The sequence below is a fragment of the Dermochelys coriacea genome, chromosome 17 (genome assembly GCF_009764565.3).
Source record: "Dermochelys coriacea isolate rDerCor1 chromosome 17, rDerCor1.pri.v4, whole genome shotgun sequence".
In the NCBI taxonomy this organism is placed as follows: domain Eukaryota; kingdom Metazoa; phylum Chordata; order Testudines; family Dermochelyidae; genus Dermochelys; species Dermochelys coriacea.
This window is the reverse complement of record NC_050084.1, coordinates 9,838,180-9,862,499: the sequence shown is the minus strand read 5'-3', so window position 1 is coordinate 9,862,499 and position 24,320 is coordinate 9,838,180. Positions and strand designations below refer to the sequence as shown.

Genomic DNA, 24,320 nt, shown 5'->3' with positions numbered 1-24,320 from the left:
ATATAAGATGTACAGAAAAAATAAACAAGATGCTCGTCACTTCTAAGATACCCTTAGTTACTTCATTCGGAACTTAATGTAGCTGCCCTTTATTCACAATGAGTAGCACTTACAGCTTGTGTTAGTAAGCCCTACTTAGTGTAGGGTGCAGAATCAAGTTGTCACATGCTATTATGTGTACTTCACAGCTTTTCTTTTCACCGTTCCAATCCTCCAGGGCCAGACTGTGCAATTTTCCTCATGCTGAATAGCACCTTATTTCATGAGTTGTCCTACTGATGTCAGTGAAGCTGTTTGCAGAATCTAACCCATTAGTTTGGATGGTGCAGGTAGAGACAGCACAAGACCATGCCAAAGCCCGGATTGATTGAAACTAATTTGTTGGTCTCAGTGATGCATGGAGATATCTGATTGGTGACTGTTGTTGATGAAACATGACAGATCAATTCTAATCTTTTACTGGTGAAGCCAGTTATTCATGGGGACATGCATCTGTCTGTTGCTATTTTGTTCACACTAACGGTGCTATAAAGTGGTAGCAAGTGTACTGTTTGTTTATCCAACACTGAACACGGGCACTTAGTCTACATGTGTGTCAGACCTACTTGCCTAAATCCACTAAAAACTACATGGCAAAGTTAGTTGCACAGAATACAGCCCAGTTCCTTTGTGACAACGTAGTATGTACGATCAACATGCGGAGTTCCCTGGACCTGATTCTCCACTGCCTTGAATTTGCCATTCACTTTGCACACGTGGAATCCTTTTGGCAACATCTTGCACTAATTCTGCACAAAGTTATATGGAGGAAGGCAGTGGATATAGGCCCAGATAGCACTTGGAGAGTCTTCAAAATGTTATGCATAATTGCCTTCCTTAATTTAAAAATCCTACACAATGGGTGGCATCATCCTGTATTGTGTACAATACATGGGCCAGTACTGGGCATATGGTAATATTCATATGCTGCTGGGACTAGTGAGAACAGAAATTTGAATATTAGAAAGCCTCTCTTGACTTCATAGCTGAAAGCAGTTATGTGCATAAATGCCCTTTAGCCCTTGTGTATATCCCTTCTTTTGACCCATTCATGCAAAAAATTATGTAATATTTCACAAGGAACAAAGCATAATAGGATACTTGTGGGTCAGTCAAAGACGAGAATCTGTACAAAGGGCCTCTGAGCTGGACTATTGATAATTTACCATGTGGGTGTTTACCAGCCCCCACACACCCCAATACACAACTCTACAGCCAGCAACAGAAATTTAAATGAAGAGTGTAAATGCCTGGGTTATATTTTATTCATAAATCCTACTGATGCCATTAAGATGTCATAAATGCAGTGTTATGTTAATATATGCTAATTAGATTTTTGGGGGGGTTTCAAATAAACATCCTGCTCTAATTAGGTGAATGGTTCCTAACATACAGAAGACAGTAAATATATTTAATACACACCGAAAATACAAAAAGGCTACAGAATTAAAGTATCTCCATATTAAAAGGCCTTTTTTCATGAAGAATAAATTAGTTGAGGCTTCATCTCAAACTTTTTTTTTTTTTGGTACAAAATTAGAAGCAAATCAGTGCATCTATTAATAAAATTGAGTGGGGGGGGGGAATTGATTATTTTCCTATACGTTAAACAGCTTGAGTAGGAAGGTTTGTGTTGTGATGTTGTTTTGGAGCTAGTAATAAAGGCATATTTCAAGAATGAAGACACGCGGAAGTCAATGAGGAAGACACGCGGAAGTCAATGAGGCTTCATGTAGGTACGGAGAGCCATCTACCTATGTATACGAGTTTGCAGGATTAGGGCCTAATTCAGTTTGTCTAGGTGCTCTGGGGAGGATGTGGGTATGGACTCAGTATGTGCCCAGGAAGGTTGGGAGGATCAAAGTGGCCAAGTTAGTGTGATCAAGGACCTGATCCAAAGCCAACAAAAAGATTGACATTGACTTTAGAGTGTTCAGATCAGGCCCTAAAAGCAGTTACAGGGGAGACACAGAACTTGTTTGTTTTCAAATCATAATATCTTTAGTTATCTGCATAGGATTTGATTCATATGTGTTAATTAAATTTGTTTTAATATGACTGAAGACTTATTTTTCAGACATGGTCACCTACGGTAGGAAGGCAAATTTCTCATTTCAAAGTTCAAATTGGAACAAAGACTGAGTCTAAAGACTGATGTGAGATTCAGCATCAGGACCCACAGATGCACACATTGTGTTGGCAGTCCCCTTTGCAGTCCTGGCAGCATAGCTTACAAGGTTCCATGCAGCTCCCTGACCATGCACATGTAGCAAACCACACACATGATCATCATGCATGTGAGGAAGGATCAAATCCAGGACTTTCAGCACCGAAAGCACAGGCCTCTGCTATGTGAGCTAAAAGAAAACTCTTTTAACTATGAGGCGGTAGAAGGTTGTAGAGTCACTAAGGCCCCAGTTCAACAAGTTAGTTAAGAATGAGCATAACCTTGAGCACATGCATAATCTCACTAAAATCAGTGGAACTATGCTGATGATCTATACTCATTGAGAGTCTGATCCAGATTATATGATTACTCCGTGCCCATTCTGTCTGGATTCCCTTCTCCTTTTTCTCCACTTCTCACTGCAAACCACCCTGGGGTGTTTATGGAGAAGCTGACACAGTTCTGCAATTTGTTCTGTTCAACATTTCTTTGCACCAAAAATGCCCCCTCGCTGTTCTTCATCACCAGTGTTTCCTTTCATACTTTTCCTAGCAAACGCTTTCACTCAATTTTCATGTTGGGGCAGCAAATGAACTACATCCGAAGCTATGCCAGCAAAGGCATTGATGCAGCAAGAAAATTGACATTCTCTTCAAAGACTATGGTGGGCCTGGGTGAATGAGCTACACAATGGTTGTTAAACTCAATGAAGTTCTTTTCATAACAGCTTTGTCAGATAATTAAGGCAAAATTGTGCTCAGTTGTACTAATGTAATTATGAAATACAGTAACTCCATAGATACTCTGGATTTACGCTGGTGTAACTGAAAGCAGACTTTGGTCGCTAATGTATATTATAAAGGGGCACTGTCAAATTAAAACTCATAGGCCAGATCTTCAACTCGTGTAAATCAGTCTAGCTTCATTGTGGTCAATGCCTACTTATCAGCTGAAGAACTGGACCCATGTTTTCATAAAAGGAAGTTTTCTCAGCTCTGTTATTCACATCTTAGATCAGTGTTTCCCAAACTTGGAACGCCACTTTTTCAGGGAAAGCCCCTGGCGGGCCGGGCCGGTTTGTTTACCTGCCGCATCCACAGGTTCAGCCGATCGCAGCTCCCATTGGCCGCGGATCGCTGCTGCAGGCCAATGATGGCTGCGGGAAGCAGTGCGGGCCAAGGGACATACCAGCCGCCGCTTCCCGGAGCCCCCATTGGCCTGGAGCGGCGAACCCCGGCCAGTGGTAGCCGTGATCAGCCGAACCTGCGGATGCGGCAGGTAAACAAACCAGCCCGGCCCGCCGGGGCTTTCCCTGAACAAGCGGCGGAACAAGTTTGGGAACCACTGCCTTAGATCATTATACTGGAGCCATTTTACATATGAAATTTAGTTTTTACTAAATATGATGTTATCTTATGACATGGGGTATGGTTGACTTGAGGGAGGCTTCTCTGCTCCTTGAAGTCTTTAAACCATGATTTAAGGACTTCAATAGCTCAGACATAGGCGAGGTTTTTCATAGGAGTGGGTGAGTGAGATTCTGTGGCCTGCGCTGTGCAGGAGGTCGGACTAGATGATCAGAATGGTCCCGTCTGACCTTAGTATCTATGAATCTTTGAATCTTTATTGCATTTTGGCTTGGAAAAAGAAAATAGATTATTTCGTTTCCTTTTAGTTTCAGTTTCCCCCATTAATTCAAAACCGTTATCCTAAAATACAGACTAAATCTTCTTGCTAATAACATTTCCTTTAACAGGTTTTGAATTATGTCCCCCCCACAAGAAGTCTTTTTTTCCAGCACATAAAGCCAAACATAGGAAACTGAGCACTTTGCTAGAAAGGAGAACTGCAAATGGAATTAAGAAAAAATAGTAGCGGACAAAGAAAAACAAGAGAACTGAAAAAAGAGAAATAAAATATTATGCAAACTAGGGCCTGATCTTACAGATAATTATGTAGGAGTAACTCTTCTTACAGAAGTAGCCCTATTAAATTCAGTCGGACTACTCATGTGAATAAAGTTACACATGTGCATAAGTGTTCATGGGAACAAGCCTAAAAATAAGTGTCAACTTTTTCACTTCCTGTTATTGTTCTGTTCATGAAGTTCACCCCCCACCCCCATTGCTACAGAGAAATAATCTGATCTAACTTCCATTACATCACTAATTTCATTGGAGCTGCTCTTGATTTACACCAGGATAACAAGAGAAAGTATTTCTGTTACGCCCCACTCAGAATGGCACCCAAAATACCACCTCTGAAGTTTTCTTGTGTCAACTTCATTTTGAAATAAGTTTGACTCATCATGAGGAAGGTCTTCAGGCAGGTTCAACACATAAATATGGTTTGTTATATCAAGGGAGACGTGGGGGAAAACATTTAAATCAACAACTACGTTTATGCATACCCAGATGAATCATTTATAGTAATTAAATTATTCTTGACATAATATTGGTAAGGAGCTGTGCTTGCACATTTTAATGTAACCATTAGGCACACATAAGGCCCATTAGGCAGAAATAACAAGATGTATCATTAAACAACCCAGAAATCTCTCTATACACAGTAAATGCCCATGCTTGTAAGCACATTCCTCCTAAAACCAACACTATCTTGTACCACCATGGTGACCCAGCAGTCTGTATTCTTGGAAGTACCTCTAGGCCGTGGGAATATAGAGCCTGCATGCCCCAAACAATAGCAGCATATTATAAAAACTGCCTTGAAATCCTGAGCACAAGCCAAAATGTCCTGCTTGCTATGGTACTGTATCACCAAAGGGCAAAAATTGGCTTTACCCTGCTCGCTTTAGAATCAATGGGATTTTTCTCTTACATGGGAGCGCTCTACAAAGTACAAATGAATGCGTGGGCAGACTCAGAGAGGTGATGGATTACTGTGCTGATACCCTAGAAAAACAACATAACTTGCCACAGGAAAAACTGACTACGTTACTACTGCCATTGCCAGCAATTACTAATCATGAGCAGACATTTGCACCTCTTGAGTTTATCAGTGCAAATGCTTCACTGGATTCCTGAATTTACAGGATGTGAGAGAGTGGTCTCAGATTACGGGGCAGTTTGAACGGACACCATAGTTAATAATATGCAGGATTTATAGATCTATAGATCTCAAAGCACAGTGAAGCCTATATTACAGGTGGGAAACAGATAGAGATTGTTAAGTGACTGTGACGGGATCCCTATTGCCTAGTGGAATTTTGAGTCACCAATCCCAAGTGAGTAATCTATAGTAAATGTGCAGCTAAAAAAACCTTTCCTTCTTTATTATTTTTTTTCGTGGCAATATCAGTTCAACAACAGAAATCTCACCATGCTAGCCACCCAGATTCTAGGAATTTGTTGCTGTTCTCAGGCAAGTTGAACTCAGTTGACCTTCCGCTTTGTATCCCACAGTGCACCCAAAGCATGGAATAGCGCCAAACACTCGCACTGCCTCTTGTGTTTTATTACTTAACAAAATCGCTAGTTCTTTGTGGCCATGCTCTCCTGTGTAAGCTAAAGTACTTTAGCTGAAAATAGCACAGGGCCAGATTTTCGGAGGTCATAAATCAGCATACCTCCTTTGAAGTCAGCAGAGCTATACTAATTTATCCTAGATGAGGATCTGGTCACCAGTGTTTTGTGTCCCTTGCCTGGTATTATATTCTCTTAGGGCCTCATATTGCAATCTCATTCAGGCAACAAGCTCAACTGATACTTGTATAAGTAAAGGCTATAGGAGTCTAGTTCTCTCAACCCATCAAACATTGGGATCAGAGTTCACCGAACTGTCACTTACTCATGGTGCTGTTGATCCTCTTGTTTTCTTTCACATACATACATTAGTAGTGGATTGTATAATTAGCACTGTATGGCACAGTTATTTTGTTACAGTGTTCTTATACACACATGCTGGGTGCATTGTGAGGCATGCAGCTGAAGGTTGGGAGGTTTATCATTAGAGACAAGTGTACATGACACTAATCACACACTTTGCACCTTGCGAATTTATTTTGGTCAGCCCTGAACACAAGCATAGTCACTTAATTCCACTGCTGAGTTTCTGTGTCATCCAATCCATTTGCTCCCTCCATTCAAGTCTGCTTGATCAGAAAAGATAAAGGGAGGATGAAAGTTGGGAAATTGTTATCATTTATATGTGACCTGGGCATTACTTGATCAAGTGGTTTGAAGATCTGTTTCTGTGGTTAGACAGACATCGATCATTACAGCGTACATGGAGAATTCTGTTAGTTTAAGAGCCCTTGCTGATATTTTTCCACCTGAATATGCAGCCACCTCTGGGTGTTTGATTTCCTAGTGGCCTCGGGAGAATCCCTGTCAGTGTTTAGACTTGCTAGGAGAACCTAGGAGCAGGTACATGTGCATTATTTTGGTTAAAACATCTGCTGTCTTTTCAGAGAATATATGCCCGTGATTTGTTTCCTAAATCTGAGGGACATTGATTTGGATTACAAAAGTCCTGATGAAATGGTACTTCACAAACTATACATTTTGAGAATCACTTTAAATATTTCTATATTTGAAGGCAGCTGTTTGTTTCCCTTTAGAAAATAAACTTGTGTTGTGCTGCCTACGAGGGAAAATAAGGTATTTAAGGCACATATCATACATTGGCTGCAGAAGTTGTAGACAGATCATTATACTATACATCAACCATGCTATCTAGGTATTTATGTCATGTCTTTTGGTATCTGAGCACAATATGCTTCAAACAAAAGTGCTTTCCCAAGGTTTTGAATTATTTGTGGAGTGGGTACTGGCAGTATCAGTATATTTCTCTTGAAGGCATTAGTCTTACTCTTCCTTGCAACTCTGCTGAAAGGCCCTCTATTAGGCTCTGATTCAGTAAGGTTAAGCATCTTGCTGAATTGGGTCCTGAAACAGAAGATGTCAAAATTTAGTTTGAAATATGATTGAGCTCAAAGAGCCATTATGCAATTCCCTCTCCAGTGTATTAGCTACAGTACATTAACACTTTAAAATAATTCAAAAAATGAGATGAAAGCAACCGTCCCTCACCCTAAGGCTTGTTGTAATGGTAAAAGAAAGAGATTATGTTTTGCAGTGTAAATCTAGAAGCATTCAGTAGTCTTTTAGAGGATGGGGGTGGAGTTGAGGGGGCTTTCCTGGCTGTTCCTATTTCCCTAGAGCCCCTATTCTTCATGAAGCAGTAAAGATGGCTATAACACAGCTAAAATACCTATCTGGTTAGAGGAGTTGAGAGTAATCTGTATAGGAATAGGAAAGCCCAATACATCTGAAAGACTAACAGAACTGAACCTCTGCCCAATGTGTGAATAAAACTTTTGCAGATCTGTAAATAGACGGATCATCTTTTTTTTTGCACTCTCTCGAATGATAATTGGAAAGTGAAACTGTCTGGAAACAAAAATGAAACTGACCTGTAAAGAAAGTTGAAATTCCTGAAGCAGTTTTTTCATCATAAAATGGCCTTTAAAAAACAACAACAACAAAACAAGAAAGAAAAAAGAAAAATGTCTCAAAAATAATTGACATTTTCAAAAATTTTCATTTTTTTGTGAAAATGTCCATGACATTTTTAATTGAAACTTTATCCGGAACATTATCAATTGTTTTCATTTACTGAAAATCCCCAACAAAAAATGCTGATAAACATTGATAACATTTTTTATAACAATGTCTATAAAAACGTTGGGAAAACTTTTGAAAAAAGTGGAAACAACTTTGCAATTTTGAAACCTTCCATGAAATTTTTAAAATTTTTCAACCAGCTGTACTGACCTATGTATGTTTATTGTGTAAGTTGAATGAGTTGTATAAATAATCAGCATTAATGGTAGAAAGAAATTAGATTTTAAACATTCTCTCATATTTAATTATTTCAGGTTGTATTGGTAATACAATATGGAAATTTTAAGAAGTGTGATTCTTAGCTTGAGAGTGTTCCTTTAAGAGCTACCTTGTCTAGATAAATGAGCTACCTAGTAGAAGCTTTTCTCTAGTTGATCTTGCGGTTATAATTTATCCTTCAGGCCTGAATTTCTCATATCAAGATAACTAACAGCGATACTCCCTTCTGGAGATTCACATCAATTACTTATACATCATTCATCTCTGCAGCATTGAAGGATTAGTCAGTTGTAAGAATGATGTTTCTGTAAACACCAAGGACTCTGTTTTTGAAAGAAACAGCATCCATGGCAGCATATTAAAAGATGGGAAATGTGTAGATTTATACACACACATACAGAACCAGGTGCTTGCTTCAAACAGCCCCTTTTGGGATGTTAAATGTCTTTGCCTACAGATCTCATAAACAATTTATGAAGGATCTTATTCTTATAGCTAAGCAGATTTCTCAAACAATACTAAAGCCAAAAGGGAACTATGTGTCATCCAGAAGAACAAGAGAGCCCTCTGAACTCACAGCAGCTGGGCTCTTAGCTGATGCAAAGATCTAAGTGCTTTTATGTCCCCCATCACTGCAGTGTCTGAGTGCCTGATGCCACCATGATGGTACCAGATGCCATATAGATATAGATAGTGTCCTGCTGCCTTAAAACCCCACATGTATCCTGGAAGGGAGGGTCTTGTCTTTTCCCCATAGGATTAATATTAGTCCATGGAACTCGCCCTTCAGGGAATGTGGAATTTTAAGGCTCTCTAGATAGCTGTGATGTGATCTCAGAATCTGCCTCTGGAGCTAACAAGGAGGGAGCCATTCAAAGAGAAAGCCACAGTCTAACCTAACTTTGTTGGATAGATATAGTTCAGAAGCCAACAGCTGTAGCTTCATATTCCATCATATGTGAGAAGCCAGTTAGTCTTCTGGAGAGATAAGGGAGAAAAGTAGCATGAAGCAATAGCCAGTTACCATATAAGAGCTTCACTGTCATGTAACTAACTACTCCTTTGTGTAGATGTAAGTCAACTAAGCACATTATACAGTTCTGGCTACTATTTATGCACATGCCCTGAGCTGGCGGGGGTCAGAGCTGCTGACATGTGTGTTGATGTGGCCCGAGTAGTGGTTACAGCCTGCAGAGGTGATGGGTCAAAATTAAATATTAGACTTAGGCTCCTAAATCCTTTAGCCACTTCTGAAAAATCTCCCCCAAAGTGAAAAGGAACATGACAGGCACTGAACAGTCTATAATTATGTAAAAAGGTCTTTGTTTTGAAAAGGAACAAGGAATCCTATTCAATTCCATTTCAAGGCTACTCGAGTCACATGGACTTAATAGTCATTATGGAACCCAAAGTTTTGGAAAGTTCAACAATCTACAAAGTGATCTCCTTCATAGGTTGATGCTCTGAAAATTGTCATCCTAGCATATTAAGCAGATCAGGATTAACTCTCTTGGTCATGTCCTCCGTGATGTTAACCCTATCTCAGAGACAGCAAAGGGTGTTAGTGCATTGGAGCAAGTTCCTGATTAGAGGTACATTACCACCAACTGGATCACACAGATATTTTTGCAATTGAAGGGAGCTTTTGTACCTGTTGCAGCATGGGGCAAGAGCTTAAAAGATTTAGGATGTGGCATGGAAGCGTGGGAGAAAGGATCATTTTGGTTTGGTTGCAATGGTGAATTGGTGTGCATTCTCCACAGTGCTGCAGCCTGATAGTATGCATCACTTTTTAAAATATTCCAAGGTAAAGGAAGGGAAGCAAGGTCTGGTAACTAAAGCACTGGAGGTAAGGAGATCAGTTCTATTATTGGCTCTGCGACAGACCTACTCTGTGACCATGGGCAAGTTACTAAACCTCTCTGCCTTGCTTATGCTCTAATAAATTTGTTAGTCTCTAAGGTGCCACAAGTACTCCTTTTCTTTTTGCGAATACAGACTAACATGGCTGCTACTCTGAAACCTCTCTGCCTTGGTTTCCCCATATGTAAAATGGGGAATACTTATCTAGTTAACAGTACTGACCTAGTTCATAGGCTTGTTGTGAGCCTTATTTCATTAGTGATTAAGAGCTTGGATAGAAGAAGATTATATATATATATAAGCAAGGTAAAATAAAAGCTAAATGAGCCAATCAATGGCCTCTGAGTCAGCAGTGTTCAGCCTGAGAAAACCTCCAGGGAGCCCAACATGGAAACAGCAACCATCCAGGACATGTAGAGCATCCTTCACAGCACCACACATACACAGTGGGGAGCCCTGGATGCCCCAGGCATGGTCGTCCTTGGCACAGCAAACCACACCACACATGAACCTATTAAGCTGGCTCCAGAGGTTGCTGGGGAGCCTAAAGCCAAGTAGCCATTCATCCAACCTGATGTTGATGTAGGAGTTCCTATTAGTGGCAGAGGCTCTCTCTCATTCTGTCTGCCTGAGCTGTAGATGTTTTCAGCTGACTGGAAAGTTTGCAGCACTGTCCAGATGGAATTTCTGCTATGTAGTTGATGGAAGGGTGCATCCCATATATCAGTGAACAGCGGCAAAGGTGGCATTTGCTGTATCATGATGATCAGCTTGTTGGCTGCATTCTGACACTATATGTTAGGTGGAGGAATGTTGGCTAGGACAGTAACCATACGAGTTTTGTTGGCTTCAATGTGCCACTGATAATTTTTATGGTATGATTAAACTGTGTATCTAATAATCTAGTGTGGGCAGAATTGGGGCACAGTATTCACCAACTGCATAACGTAGAGTGAGCCTCAGACTACTCAGTGTTTGCACATTGGCTCTTCGGGTAGAACCTACCAGTGTGAAGGAGCTATGAAAGTACAATTAATTATTAACACATCTTAAATTTTAGACATTTTTGCAAAGTTCCAGAGCACAGTACACATTGAAGGCTAACATTCCACAGCTTGGCACGTAAGTGCTGTGAAATATAGTCTCACCCAAGGATTTGCCCATACATGCAATTATCTGAGTGGTACCTGCAAATGTGAGGTTTATGTGGAGAGCAGGTTTTTTAGGTGTGGGGGTTTTGAAGGATACAGTTTAGGATGAAATAATCTGAAATTTTGTCTGGAAACCCTTTTAAAGTTCCCTTTACTACCTTTGAACCATGTGACTCAGAGGGAGTGGCTACAAAGCTCTCTAAATGCTGCATGCAGGGTAGAAATAAGCTTTTTGCATGAATCAATTATAATAATTATCCTCTTAAACACATGCTTGGTAAAATATGAGAGCCTTACAGAGATTGATTAGACTAAAATAAGCACCTAATCTGCATTCTTCTGATTTTCCTCCACTCCATTTGTCCCCATTAAGGCGCCTGCTCTACAAAAGGACAAATGTTGAAAAGCACATTTAAGAAAAATGTCAGGTTCCACACCCACCTGTTAATGCATTGATCCTTTACCTCAAATGCCCTTATGAAAGCCTCAGACAGGAAAAACTTGTCTGTCTTTCAAGGTGAAAACTGCTGGGTAAAGTTTTCCACTCTTGGCAAAGGAAGATTAACCCTTAGACTCACATAAAACTAATGCCCTATGGAAAAGTGTAAGTATGAATGTTTAAGGAGAACTTATCTGCATCTAAAAACTAAATAAGCATAGAATTTATACTTTTAAAAAGTTAATAAAAATGGGAAATGAAACATTAAAGAGCCAGTACTAATAAAATTAAGTAGCTAAAAATAAATAGTCTCAGACATTTTAGGCTGGAGGGAAAAAAAAATACCATAACACAATGTAATTGTTCAAGACAACCTATAATTGGCCTGATCTTGAGTGAGTCAGTTAGAGTTATAAATGCCCAGCCCTTCACCTGGGCTCCAATCCAATGCCCACTGAAGAGAATAGACTCCCATTGACTTTAATCGGCATTGGACTGGATGATGATTTGTATATACCATAAATGCTATTTAAATCTTCAATGGTATGCATGCAAATATATAGCTCCCCACATAGCAATATTTGTATTATAGATTATAGTAGCATTGTCAATAACAAACAAACCAGACTATGTCACTGCATATTTGCTATCAAGAGTGGCTAAACATGCTCTCCATTGTATCCATTAGTCAGATAAAAATTGACTAGATCTAGAACCAAGGTCAGATTAACCAGACAACAAGAAAATAATGGTTTGAACCTTCATACATCCCTCTAACTAAACCTTAATTTGAGCTTCTGTGATGCCATTTCCATCTCCCCCCACCAACTCCTCAAAATGGCAGTGTTCTTTCACTTTCGGCGTAACCCAAGCTACATCCTTCTTAACCTGCAATTCCTAAATTGCTCCTTCTGGCCCTACCTTACAGCAAGTCTCTTTTTCACAACCTTTCCCCATATATTTTAAGATCCTATTGATATCCCAGCTGCTTTCGCAGCCTCACTCACCACTGAATTTAAATCTCTTGTGCTGTGAAGTGCATAAAGAATGTACACAAGGAAGCACAGTGCAGAGAGAAAGCCAAAGCAAATTCCACCCAGGAGGCGAACAGAAATGTTGCCAAGAGCTGCTGGGGTCTGCAGCTGAATGTACAGAAACAGAAGGAGAAGGGTAGAGAGACAGGGTAAGGCAGGGCGTATTGGATTCCTCAAGAACTAATGAGAAACCTAGACTAGGTCAGATGATAGAAACGGGTCAGAAAAAACTTTTCAGGTTCTTTGACCTTCTAGCAGTGGTTATTCCTCAAATGGGGGTTGGGGGGAATCAATGAAACGAAGCTTCTGCTGTTACTTTGATTGGATTCAGTGTAGTATAAGTCAGAATCATTACTGCTAGTGCAACTTTCCTGTACTTATTTGTGCCGCATCAGAGGCAGACAGTGTGTGTGAATGCCCTCCTCTGCCAGCCGACTAAAACACATGGCTGTGGATGTGGTTTCTCACAGCTGCTTAATGTCTCATTTTTCCCTAGCAAGCATCCCACTTTCCAGGGGTGAACTCTGTTACTCTCTCTCTCTCTCTCTCTCTCTAGTTAGAGAGAGAGTTATATCTGGATAATGGAGGGAACCTCAGAAAGATAGACAATACCTAATTTCCCCTGGGTTGGATATTGCTTTTAGCTCATGTTTTTGCAGACACTTCATGAATGGAGAAGAGAAAAATGATTTCTAACCATACTTTAAAATATATCAAAGAATGGCTCATAAAGATATACAGTAATTCATGGATACAAAATTTCTAGACATTGTATGGCTAAAAGATATAGACGAAAAAGCATCCATGATGACTTAAATGCACGCTTCTGGTCTTCAGTAAATCCCCTTTCACTCCTAGTTAGCCATTAATGGACCTCAGAGACCTCAGAGAAATGGAATAGCAAAGACAGGGCTAGGGCTAGCCGACTTTGACTACACTTTGCCCTTTCCAGACACTGCTGTAGCTGCACTGGTAAACCTCTAATGCAGATGGGTAAAGCCACTGTTTGTATCAGAGGAGCTTACTCTTGCTTGAAACCAGGGTAAGCAGCACTGGTGTGAACAACGTGTCTACACTAGGGGTTTGCATCGATGTGGTGGTCCTAATGTAATCCTAATGTAATCATGGCAAATCCCTAGTATACACAAGGCCCAGGACTATGTACAGGTAATGCAAAGGCGACAGACAGGTTGGAAACTCTGCGCCTTATCTCAGCTACATCTGGAGTTATTCTGTTGACTTCAGTGTCAATTTCCCATCCTTACTGTGACTATAAAGTCCATGGGCCAGATTATCAGTTTACACCAGTTGAGACTATGACCCCGAGTTTAAATATTCCTCTTACTTGTTTTACTAATAATACCTCAGGGCCTGATCCTGCAGAGACTGACTACTGAGTGTGAATGGGCCTATTAAAGTTACGTAGGGGCCACCAATCTAGCTCTATAGCTTTGACTTCCCAAGCTTTCATCTCACCTGCCTTGGTGTTCAGGGTGCAAGTGAGGGAGAAGCTCAGGATAGTGGACCAAGTATAGGTCTGTGCAAAGCTGGACCAATGACGTGATTTTCCATTCAGAGACTGATAAATCTGTCAGATGGTATTTTAGGCACAGGCACTGGAGTTGAACAAGAGCAATTACATATTATCCAGTGAAAATGAAGGACCAGATTCCCTGCTGATGTAACTCCCTTGAAGTCGATGGAATTACTCCACAGAGAATTTTGCTCACAGTACCTTAGGGGGACGGGTCTGATAGATTTGATTGGCTTTTATACATTCACGTATTCTTTAAAATCTTCTATCCTCTGGTTTATGTGAGGGCCGAAGAAACAAGTTAATAGGATTTAGGTAGAGTAGGCAAATGAGCTGGTTGGCGGGTACAGTGGTTACTGAAGTACCCACTCAACACCAGACTCAAGCTGTATCTGCAGATATCAGATTGTACTGGAAGGAAAGCCTTGGGTATAATCAATCTAGAAAAAACAAACAAGAGTGTGACATGTTGCTCACCTTTAAGGTGCCAGCTGATGTCCTGGGATGCCACTGAGCCTGCCTGTTTCGCCAGCCTCCTCTAGCACACACACAGGGAGGGCCACACCCAGCTGCAGAAAAACACAGACACTGAGATTAGCTCTGGGAAGACTCATTTTAAGGGACTTGCCCCAGTACTCGGGTGCGCACCTCCCTTGGAGTGCAGACCCAAAGGTATATTGTCTTGTGCTGTACAGAAAAATCTGCACAGCGGAAACTCATACAAATTCACCCTCTCCCTCAATGTGAACAGAGATATGCACAGCTGCTTCCTGTCCCAGATATGGATTGCACAAAACTGGGTTATGTTATAAACAAGAAATAAGTTTAACAACTACAAAAGACAGATTTTAAGTGATTATAAGGGATAGCAAACAGAACAAAGCAGATTACTAAGCAAATAAAAGAAAAAATGCAAACTAAGCTTGATTCACTAAAGAAGCAATTACAAAATGTAATTTCTCACTGTAAATGTTGAATTAGGCAGGATGCAAAGTTTCTGTAGCTTAGAGTTCCAGTTATCTCTTCTTATAGACTGGACCCATGTCTCAGTCTGGACTCACCCCTGCCTTTCCCCTCAGGTACTTTCAGCAGTCTTTTTTCTTGGGTAGGCCATGGAGGAGAGTTCAGATTAACCACCCCCCATCCCAAGCCTTAAAAAGGATTTACCTAAGGTGGGAAAACTTTGTGTGATTCCCCATCCCCCTACAGAGGAAATGTACCAGCAGTGTCCAAGGTGGTATTTTGTATTAGGTGACAGAACCACCTGATCTGATAGTGTCACAGCTATGTCCCAGGACACCTCTCAGGAAGGAGAGAGATTAGTATCTTCACCTTTTTATTGTTTCTTCTTAATGGGCCATCAAAGCTTTGATGGCCGTTGTCTGGTGGGTGTTTTCAGACAATTGTTACATAGTTAATATTCCTAACTTTAGATACAGAAATGATACATGCATACAAATTGGATAATCACATTCAGTAAATCATAACCTTTCCAATGATATCTTACAAGAGCCTTCCTGCATAAAGTATATCTTCGCTGTGCCATATTTATATCATAACCATATTTCTATGAAGAATATGGGGTGTAACGACCCTGCAATTTCCATTGTGTTGAGCTGAAATCAGGGCATGTAAGATCGTTCATATCTCAGTGAAGAGACATAGGCCCTGATTCTGAAGCCTTGCCTATACTAGAAAGGGTTTGTCATTATAGCTATACTGGGAAAACCCTCCTAATGCAGATGGTGTTTTTGCTGGTGCAGTTTATGCTAGTTCCCCAAGTGAAATAAGTTTTACCAACAAAAGCACTCTCTTGCCTTGCCTACATTAGAGTTTTGCTGGTATTAAAATGTGGTAAAAAAGAAAATCACTCCTGCCCCCTCCAAGCAAAATTACTATGCTGGCAATAGTTTCCAATGTAGACAGGCTCCGTTAGTCCATTCCTGAGCTGAGCAGAGGAATGGAGTAAGGCGCAAAGGTGGCTTTAAGCTATGTTTGTGATCCCTGTATTCTGGGGACTTTCAGAGGCTGACACAGGCCCTGGTATCAGAGCAATGATCTTCAGTGTGGTGGGGCACACATTGGCCAACAACTTTAAGGAAAGGTAACAGGGCCTGAATCTGCTCAATTAAGCCAGTATAAATCCAGAAAAACTCCACAGGTTTCAGGGGCATTACTCTGGATTTACACTGGTGTAAGTGAGAGTAGAATTTGTCTCTGCCGTAGAACGTACTAGAGACAGACATAGAAGCAGGGGGCAAATACATTTTAAAACAGCTGATTCTCTTTCACTGATGCTTAAGACAAAACTCATTTGAGAGGATTATTAGTGAAGGACAACTGTAAAGACAAAACGATACAGGATCTCATTAAAATGAAAATGCTGAAATAAATGGGTAATTTGGCATTGATTCCACTCCCCCACCCCCTCACTCTGAAAGCCATTTTGCATTAAAAGTTACATGCCTGCAGGATGATGCTCCAACATCTGTTATTGCTGAAATAAAATGATTTGCTTGGGGTTTTTTTTCTCCTCACATTCTTCTAACATCTGCATGTGTGGATCTCTCCTGTATATTAATCATTTCCAACACTGATTGCTCATGTGCTGGAATAATGGATCAAAGAATATGGAATTCTGTCTTCATTTAGGCAACTGGATATCTTGGTTGGAGATTAAAGTTTCTATATTCCTATCGACACTGCACTGCAGGTGATTATTGTTTACGAAAATGAACCTGGTGGGTGATATACATCCCTATACAGAGGGCCCACATCCTCAGAGGTATTTAGGCACCCAATGCCCATTGAAATCAGTGGGATTTAGCTGCCTAAATACCTTTGAGGATCTGGCCTCAGTCTCATGGGCTCACATGAGACATAAGGGGTGCATAGGCTTTAAGCTGGTCCTCTTCATAGAAGTTAATTGCACTTTATATGATTAGAACAAAGCAAATAATTCACATGCTTCTCTTCTCTCAGAACGCTTGCAGACAGACTGCAATTTCCTCAAACATACTTACTGCTGTAAGCATTCAATTTTTGTTGTTGTTGTTTAACTCTACGGATTGATCCAATCGACTGCTTGAAAACAGTCCTCTGTGTGTCTCAGCTATTCCTACTTTTTCGGTTAGCTGTTATTGGTCAGATAAAAAACATAGTATTGGTTGGCTGTGATTAAACATTTCTGAAACAAGCACTTGCACATGACAATTTAGAATTCTGTTTTCCCTGAATGTATTTGTGAGCGTGACTTTAAAATTCACTCTCTGCCAATATTTGTGCCAGTAAAACTCAGCAGAACAAATGTTCGCAGGAAGTAAATGGAAAAAGTTCACACTGGGTCTGAAAATAAATAATTTAAAAAGTCAAGTGAGTAGCTGCAAACATTTATTTTATTATATGTACCAGGCTCTAGTTATGATGCATTTTAGTGTTACCTTCCAACATCCAAACTATGGCCCTGATTTTAGAAAAGCACTAAGTCCATCCCAGTTCAGAGAATTAAAATTAAGCATGTGCTTGTGACCCATTGACTCCAGTGAGAAGGAAGCACTTTCCAATGAGAAGGAAAACCTTTTATAAATAAGGAGGCGTTATGAATATATATCTATATTTTTAGATGTATTTCAAAATACTGCAAAGGGAAAAGTATTGTGGTTCTATTTGCCCTTGATATGCATTTATAATTGCTTTTGGCCTTTACAATTGTTTTCTAATTTGTGCTTGAAGTCAGAAAACAAAAATGAAAACACTAAAACTATGGATTTTTTTTCAGGAATGTGCTGAAAAGTATTGGGTACACAAAAGAAGGTCTATAGTGTAGTAATTCTGCATGCAGAAATAGAGTACCCAGGGTGCACAGCAGATGGTTTCAAAGGAAATCCTCGAGAGCTAGGATTAAAAAGCAATTTCCAGCAAATTTAAAATGGGTCTCCATATTTGGGTCACAGAAATTAACCCTTTCAGTGTGAGCGATGGGAGTCTTTTGTTGGAGTATCTGTCCGTAAAAACTACCAGCATGCCCTATGGAAAAGGAAAATTTAAGGTAACATGAATTTGTGTTGACTCCATTTGTGTTTTATCATGCTTTATATATACACAATAGTCACACTCAGGCTCAGGGTAAAGGATTGCACATGTGTGTGAAAGGCAATTCCACATTTTCTGGAACTCGAATACATTTTGGAGGGATAGTTAGGGATTTAAGAAAAATTGTTTGGATGCTAAAGAAGAGGAGACATGGTGCCATGCAGATACTCTTCCTGGCTGCACCAGTTCAAGTCAGTGGCTTGACGTGACTGCCAACAGTACGTGTCTGAACATACAGAGAGTTCAGTCTGTTTCAGTTAGAAATGAGTTAATGAGGAGATGCAGATCAGCTGGGTGCTTTGTATTCTGAGGTCAGCAGAAGATACTGGGCCAGTTCCTTAGCTAGTGGCTCCACTAAGATCATTGAATCTACTCTAGTTACACCTGCTGAGAATATGGCCTACAACAGATTTTAAAATAGGCCTAATTAGGAGTCTGATTCACTTTTTCACTAAAATAGTGTAAAGCTCCAGCAGCAAAAAGGAGCCTTAAAATAGATGTAAATTACTCTTACATCCCCTTTAACGCCCCTTTATGTTGCTGTAGCATTGTAAAGGGGCCTAATCTAAATGAAAATTGGGCTCTAGACACCATTCAGTACTAAACAATTAAATGTAGCAACTGATATTGTTTTATCTTGTCCATAAAGCTAAATCAGGCATATTTTGAACAGAGCTGGAAAGTTCTCTGAGCAAAGGTGCCTGACGCTTTGCTAAGTAAATTATAAAAACAATTGCTGGTTTAAATTTCAGCAGGGGAAGGAGTTAATTGCATTGCACTTTGGTTATTATGTAAGCTACATGTTAACAACAAAGGACAATGTAGTCCTGAAAGGGCATCCTAAGTGTCCTGATGGGATGACTAACTGCAGGTGTTTTAATAAAGTTAATTAACAATCCTAAATTTTCTTTTTCCTACAGCACTGATCTAAGGTGGATATCAAAGACCCTGAAATGTCTTATCTACTATTCAGAAGGGGGAATAAAAGAGTTCAAATGATTGTTATAAGGTATCTTTCAAATGCCCTATGCTGCTGTCCTTGGGCCAGTTCTAGAATTGTTCAGTAAGGCCACAACTACTTTTACCTTGGTCTCTTATAAGTGCATGTTCTATTGTCTTAAATGAGACATTTACCCTTGTGTGGCCTCATATGACCAGATCTAAAGAGTTTCACACAGTACTTCAGATTTCTATTCTATTCAGGTTGTCACACCACAATGATAAGTGCAGTATATGAGTGCTTGATGACACCATGTTGTGTCCTTCACTGGAAGAATCAAATGAATAATCTTTCTACTTAAAAGATCATAGTGTGATATGATAAACTAGAAGTTTTCCCTGTGTTTTAGGTTCAATTTAAACTATAGTAGGTCTTGCCAAACACAAACAATGCCCTCATTTACTTATACTTTTACCACCTCATTGTTCTCAATGGGGCTAGGTTCTGACCTAAGTTACATCAGAAAAACTCCAGATGAATTCCACTGACGTCAATTCCAGGTTTACATCAATGTAAATGAGATCAGAATTTTGCTATGGGTTTTCAAATGTCTATATCTTGCAAGAGAAGGCAGACTCGTTTGAAACACATTCTTCTTCTTGTTGTTCTTTTTAATAACTTCTATCTTTTGAAAAAAATCTTAGAAGATTCTATTAAGTGCCTTGAGAGAAGGTTTGATCCAAAGCTCATGGAAGTCAATGGGAATCATTCCATCGGCTTCAGTAGGTTTTAGATTGGGCCCTGAGTGAAGAAGTTAGCATTGGAGTTACAGCAGCAGAGTGAGTCTGTTTTATTGATTTTTCACCAAACTGTGCAACCAAATGTTGAATACAGCAAAGAACTTCTAATAAAGGGAAGAAAGCTATTAATCAAACTGTCTGGGTTATTGCCTGCCTCGTAGAGCTGTAAAATGTCGGTACTGCACTTGGTTTATTAGGCTGTTTGTGCATCATTTGTTTTCACTTAAAACAGTGATTTTCAAGCTAAATCGCTTTCAGTTGCATGCAGCTCTCCTAGAGCCTATATCCAAATATAAGGTGAGAGTGATCTCAGGCAGTGCCAGTATAGTGCTGATCTATAAGCACTCCCTCTGCTGCTCACACGCAAGGGTACTGAGCCCCCTCTGCCAAGAGAGCACCACTTCCCCAGCACTCCTTCCCTCCACAACTGCGATGGAGAATGAAAGACTGAGAATCCCACCTGCTGCTTTCTATAGAGCAGGGTAAGGAACTACTAGGTTGTCATGTCCCAAAGTGAACTCATACTTTTCCCAGCACATGAAAGTGCTAAATTCTATTGCCAGATACACAAGTGCGGCTCCCACGGAAATCAGTAAAAGTACTGCAGTCTTCTGAAGGCTAGAGTTTTGCCATAGCTCTTTATAATATTTTAGATATATTCTGAAAAGCATAGCATCAGGAAAGTTTGAAAGGCTCAATTCCATTGAGTGTTTCAGGATTACTCCCTATTTAGATCTTAAGGTAGTGTGGTATATTAAAATGCACTGTTCTGAGTGGATTACTGAAAGCACTAACCTATTCATCTCAAGGCCATGAATTCACATGTAATGTGACTAGTTAAGCAAGGGTGAAAGATCATATGCTGATGAATTTGTGCTTTCCTCCTACATAGGCTTATATAGACTGCTTTATTGATGGCACTTTGAGTACTGAGATGAGGAAGGGGAGATAATGAACAATTGATTCTTCTCTGCAGTTGCTTACTGTTGGACTTAGACAAACCTAATCTGTGAGGATAATTAAAGATCCCTCACTCTGATTGCTGTAAGTGGAGTCTTAGGCCTTGTCTACACTTAAAAATTAAATCGACCTAGCTACATTGCTCCGAGCTGTGGAAAATTACACTACCTATGCAATGTAGTCAGTTTTACTTAACCCCTTGTGTAGTTGTGGCTAGGTCAATGGCAGAATTCTTCTGGGGAAGAAGAGATGGATTAACTGTATCGATGGAAAAACCCCTGTAGCTGGTGTAGGATGTGTCTACACTATGCTGTGCTGTTGTAGTGTAGACCTTTCCTTGGTTTCATGAAACTTATTAGGAGCCTGTTTGCCCTATACAGGGAGAAAAGTGAAACTGCCAAAGCACAAGCAACTGGCAAAAATGATAAAGCGAGCGCCAATTTGTTATCTAACTGCACATGTTGTGAGTGATTCCTTAACGGCATTTTGTTAAGCCCGAGAAAAAAACAACCCTGTTGACAAATTGAATAGCACAGTTCTAATTGTGAATTGTCAGTAAAGATAGCAAATGTAACAATATTTTGAAGGATACTTTCATCAGGATTATAGATGGATTATTTATCTCAGCATGGTAGATGGCTTCTGCTGTTGTTACATGTATTGCATTTAGTTCAGAACAGCTACTAGCATTCCACTGTCAGTTACAGTTAGACAGAAGTGTCACCTGACATAAGAATATCATTAATAAATATTTAGCCTTGTTCTGTCTCAGAAATGCCTCTTGCAGGATTTCTGGTAACCAGGACATGAGCATGCAATTTTGCTAGAGTCTTAAACAGCCAGAATGTTTTCAGGTCCACTTCACCCCGATGAGCTGAAGTGCCTACAGATACAAAACACATCCTGCCCATCTAAAGGAAGGTATCATTACCGTCAGAGTCGAACACACCAACAGGTGCAAATTGTTCTACTGGTGACTGATCAACTCTCAGGAATACTAAGCATGGGGAATACTCTGGGCCTGTGCAAAAAAGAACAAACAAACTAAACTTGTGCTTTAAGTCAGATCTCTGCAGATGTGTACCTGCTCAAACAAGTGTGTACTTCCAAATATCATAGAAGGTTATTTAGTATGGTAGTCATAATGGGTATACCCCATAGCTGGGATTATCGTCATCATTACCTTGCACATCTTTGTCATCAAGCAGGTACTAAATTTGCCCTTATTATATTGCCTTAGGACCTGATCTGAAGCTCACTGAACTCAATGGAAAGACTCCCATTGACTTGACTCCTACTCATCTTTCTGCACAAATCAACTGTGAATGCTTTAGGGAGTCTCAGAATGGTGGGGGGTATTTATTATGAATGTACAGGCTTTTCTAGGGCACATTTATCCTCACACCACCTCTGTGAAGCAAGGGCATATCTCCAAGTGACTTGCCTAAGTCACAAAGAAAGTCTATGGCAGAGCTGAGAATGAAACTCACATCTGACATGCCAATTCAGTGCCTTAACCATAAGACCTCCCTTCTTCTTCAGAAGGCCTGGCACTCCTAATTTTGAAGGGTGATTGAAATCCCCCATTAATGTTAATCACACAGCAAGCTAAAGGCTTGATTCTGCAAACACTACTAAGCACAGTGCTTACTATTGTGAAACCAAAGGGATTGCTCCAAGCAGTCAATGCTCTGCTAGGTAGTGATTGCTTCCAAAATTGGGCCATGAATTGACTTTTACACAACTGGAATATTGTTTCGCTCAAATTGTGCACTCGTATAAATAATTGGCCAAATTCTACACTGATTTACACCCACTGACAGCAGTGAGGCTGCAGGGTCGTTCCGCACAAAATTTGCCTGAATGAGCTTATCTGCATTGGTGAGAGACCACAAGAGACTTCTTTTATCGACTCCTTTTCTAATACTAATAATACTCCTGCTAATGACATGTCCTGTATTCCTACAGACGTTGCTATCAATGGTGAATATTCTTGTAATCAACCGTGGTAAAAAACACTCAAAATTCGGAGTGCCCCCAAAAGCTATAGAAACCATGTGCTGGCTTCCCTCACAAAGAAGTTATGGAAAGTTGTGCAGCTGACATGTGCACCTGGCTGACATATTCAGCAGGATATTTGGCTTGGATGCTGAACCACTTTTGCCAAAAGTACCTCTCTCACTGAGCTGGTTAGGGATAGAGACTTCTTTATATTCCTTCTTTCCTCCCTAGTGAAAAACAAACTGATTCACCAGTGCCAGACCCTTGCCAGAATGGAAGCTATTTGGGGACTTTGATCATTAATCAAGCTCTGATCATTTAGCAAAACGTTGATAACGAACAAAGGGTTCATTAAGGCTTATTTCTTTAACTCTGGTGGCAGACCTGGATTGCCATTTTGATTTGCTTGGATGGTAATCTGGCCCATAAAGCTGAAGCTTGATGTGCAAACTGCTTCTCTGGCATGCCCGCACTCATGCCATCTGTGTTAGGATAGAACTGAGCCTGCTCAGAAGGTGGTCTGCCAATTTTAAACAGGGCATGGGTGCCAGCCACAGATGGATTTGAAAGGATAGCCTCAAGAAGACAGAAATTGATACTTTTGCAGAAAGAAGATTCTCTTGTTGGCAAGAAGCTTCACTTTAATGCATATCTCATCTGCTGGGTCGTGTGGGAATTGGAACAGAAATGAATGCTCTCCTCCTCTCTTTCCTTTTACCAGCCCACCATCCCATCATGGGAATGCTGTACATGGATTAAGTAATCTAAAGGCATTTTTTAAACCGGGGCAATCACAGCCTTTCATAAATGTTCTCTCTTTCTTCCAAAGGTGAACATCTCTGAAGTGAAAACTGCACCCCTCAATGCATGTTACAAAAATTCTTGCCTTTTTTTCAACCTGTGTAATCAAAATTACCATCTCAGTTGATGCTTGGGCATCTAGACTACTCCACTAAGCAGAAGAGACAGAAGGTGCACACATTATCCCAGTGCCTCCGGAGGATAAATCGTGGGCCTTTCTTCATTGTGTCCAGAGACTCACCACCATAAATATACATCATACATTTCTTCATACTGCACGGTTTAGATCTCCACCATAATGGAATACAGTGGGACCCACCTGTAGGACCTGATCCTGCCAAGCTTGCCCTATTGGATCAAAAGCCCTGGCTTTACTGTACAGCAGGATGGGGCATCAAACATTATGACAGGAAAACGTTCGGTAAGTTTGACACTCAATGAACCAGTCTTCTCATGCTGAACTAAAAAGTGTCTTGACACAATATGTGACTCAAGGAAGTAAGTAAAAGTGATTTCGACTCACTAACTATACACTCTGTGAAAGAGTATTTCCATATATATTCCTTTAAATTTACCTTGTAATTGGCTTGGTTGAGTGACCACATTCTTACATTAAGGATATATAAAAGGGAAGC

At 40.2% G+C, this 24,320-nt stretch overlaps 1 protein-coding gene and 2 long non-coding RNA genes across 10 annotated transcripts in view; 1 reads left to right on the top strand and 2 right to left on the bottom strand.

Moving 5' to 3' along the window:
* LYRM9 (LYR motif containing 9) overlaps positions 1 to 24,320 on the top strand; it is a 77,616-nt gene that overhangs the window by 6,828 nt on the left and 46,468 nt on the right. Inside the window, exon 1 of one of the 4 annotated variants that reach the window (XM_043499371.1) lies at positions 19,104 to 19,192. The exons of 2 other annotated variants lie outside the window; for them this stretch is intronic. The gene's annotated coding sequence lies outside the window, so the exon portion shown is untranslated. Of the gene's footprint in view, positions 1 to 19,103; positions 19,193 to 23,724; positions 24,107 to 24,320 lie in introns of those variants that run through there. One more of the 4 variants, XM_043499370.1, reaches the window with a different exon arrangement.
* Positions 4,661 to 24,320, bottom strand: part of LOC119844566 — a 60,621-nt gene continuing 40,961 nt past the window's right edge. For 4 of the 5 annotated variants that reach the window (XR_005289317.1, XR_005289318.2, XR_005289320.2 and 1 more), the window contains 3 exons: positions 14,569 to 14,660; positions 7,641 to 7,690; positions 4,661 to 7,113 (listed from right to left, as the gene is read on the bottom strand). This is a non-coding gene — a long non-coding RNA (uncharacterized LOC119844566). The remainder of the gene's footprint in view (positions 7,114 to 7,640; positions 7,691 to 14,568; positions 14,661 to 24,320) is intronic. The other variant, XR_005289319.1, reaches the window with a different exon arrangement.
* On the bottom strand, positions 9,377 to 10,490 carry LOC122456974. The gene is made up of 2 exons (XR_006276200.1): positions 10,094 to 10,490; positions 9,377 to 9,988 (listed from the first exon to the last, which is right to left on the bottom strand). It is a non-coding gene; the product is annotated as an uncharacterized LOC122456974 (long non-coding RNA).